General features: G+C 48.7%; 1 pseudogene; it reads left to right on the forward strand.

Annotated features, from left to right (window-relative positions):
• LOC144954806 (28S ribosomal RNA) overlaps positions 1–2,500 on the forward strand; it is an 8,399-nt pseudogene that overhangs the window by 2,955 nt on the left and 2,944 nt on the right.

Below are 2,500 nucleotides of genomic sequence, written 5' to 3' on the forward strand. Positions count from 1 at the left end.
AAAACTAATATGGATGAAAAAACAAAATTCTCAAGCCAGTTGGCACGAGGCCTGGCTAAACAACGTGCTATGGATGGCGCTCGGGTTGGCGACCCATCCATTACAGTGAGACCCTCGAATCTTGACCTAAGTGGCACAGGGAGTTCATGGCGACACCGTCCCATGAAGCTCTTGTTTGTCTCGGTCTCGACCCAGACAGAGAATGAAGAGGTCTACCGGACTTCTGAAAGTGCCGAACTGAAGCTGACCAGAAACAAAATACCATCTATCACGTTTTTCAACTCTGCCTGGAACAAGGAAGAGGAGGTCAATTGTGATTACTACGATCACATCAACAGTCTTTTCGAGACTAATGAGATGTCGGATGACGAGAATACGCACGAATCCATCCTTGATATGTCGGTAGAGGAACCCGTGCTTGAAAGGTACCCGGTTGACACCAAGACAGAACCTGTCACGGTTATTCTACCGAATCTGAAAACTGTCTGTGAAATCTGCCAGGAACATCTGGGCAAAGTGGCTGAAATGGTGAAGCACTTTATCAACAAGCACAGAGACATTCCTCTGATGTTTAAGTGCTCGAAATGTGACAAGACGAACTCAAACTACCGATCGATATCATGTCATGTCCCCAAGTGTAGGGGAAGGAAAATACCGAATGAAAGCCTGATGTGGGGATGTGAATGTTGCCAGTTGCGTTTTGGGTCAGCTACTGGTCTTTCCCAACATAAGAGACATGCACACCCATCAGTGCGAAATGAAGAAAGAATCACAGCGTTGACGAAAAATACCTCGCGGAGAGGAGCACATCTAAGCTGCTGGTCTTTGGAAGAAGAGACCCAGTTGGCCCATCTAGAAGTGCAGTTCCACGGGAAAAAGAACATCAATATGCTTATTGCGACAAAGCTGGTTACGAAAACCAATAAGCAAATATCGGATAAGAGACGATGCCTGACCAAGAAGAAAGTTGCTCCCAAGCAACAAACTTTGAACACTGTTTCTGGGTACCTCGAGACCGTTTCACCCTCGCCAGATATTACGTCGGGTGTGAGGGCCAAACTCGTTCTAGCATCTGAGTTGCTTATGCTTAAGCCAAGCAAGAAACGTGAAGGCCCTGCCAGAGAGGTGATGAAGACATGGCTGCTGGGGGAGGGTCAACAGGAGGTCCAGGTTGACAATGCAACAAAGTCAATGCTTCGAATGATGCGAGTGGTTAGGACGAGAGGTGGCTGTTCGAAAACCGCAGAGGATGTTATCATGCCCAGGACGATGCCTACGAGGACTTGGATGAAAAGGAGAGCGGTAAAGAGAGGCAACTTCATGAAACATCAGAAGCTGTTCTACAGAAACCGCTCTAGGTTGGCCTCTCTAGTTCTCGATGGCAAAGACCAACAGGAGTGCCAGATCCCTATTAATGTGGTGCATGACTTCTACCGTAACAAGTGGGAGGAAGCAATACCTTTTAATGGCCTCGGCCAATTTAAGTCGCTGACGGTCGCGAACAATGACCACTTTGAAGCCCTGATTACGGAGGAAGAGGTGGTGGCGGGCATCCGTGCTATTAAACCATCATCGGCGCCAGGACCAGATGGCGTGACAAAGGCAGCAATCATCGTTGCTGATCCAGAGGGAAAGACATTGGCAGCCCTGTTCAACGCTTGGTTGGTTACTGGCATCATACCCAAAGACCTGAAAAGAAATAGGTCTGTTCTGATACCCAAGGTTATGAGTGAGGACTTACTGAAGGATCTGGGAAATTGGAGGCCAATAACGATTAGCTCCATAATCCTCAGACTGTTTTCCAAGATCCTCACGGCACGCCTAGAACGTGCTTGCGCTCTGAATCCGCGGCAACGCGGGTTTATCGCGGCACCAGGCTGCTCTGAGAACCTAAAGGTACTTCAAGACACTATGAATCAGGCAAAGAAGGCTCGAAAGTCGTTGGCGGTGGTATTCATCGATGTGGCGAAGGCCTTCGACTCGGTGTCTCATGCCCACATCATGTGGGTTCTAAGGCAAAAACAGGTGGACGAGCATATGGTCAACATCATTCGAAACGCCTATGACCAATGCACGACCTCGTTTAAGAATAAGGACGCCTCGAGCCCGGAAATTAATATCCGAGTTGGTGTGAAACAGGGTGATCCGATGTCTCCCTTGTTGTTCAGCCTAGCCATGGACCCTCTCTTATGTGCCTTGGAGACGCATGGTGTCGGATACACTGTTGAAGCTGAGTGCGTGACTTCGCTGGCGTTTGCAGATGACTTGGTGTTGATGAGTGAATCGTGGGAGGGCATGAACACCAACATTGCCATCCTAGAATCATTCTGCAAACTATCAGGGCTTAAGGTTCAAGCCAACAAATGCCAGGGCTTCATGCTGAACCCAACGAAAGATTCGTACACGGTGAATAACTGCGACCCGTGGGCCATAGCAGAGGTAAAAGTCCAAATGGTTGGGCCAGAGGATTCCGCGAAATACCTTGGTATGAAGATCAGCC

The sequence above is a fragment of the Lampetra fluviatilis genome, unplaced genomic scaffold (genome assembly GCF_964198595.1).
Source record: "Lampetra fluviatilis unplaced genomic scaffold, kcLamFluv1.1 SCAFFOLD_315, whole genome shotgun sequence".
NCBI lineage: Eukaryota > Metazoa > Chordata > Hyperoartia > Petromyzontiformes > Petromyzontidae > Lampetra > Lampetra fluviatilis.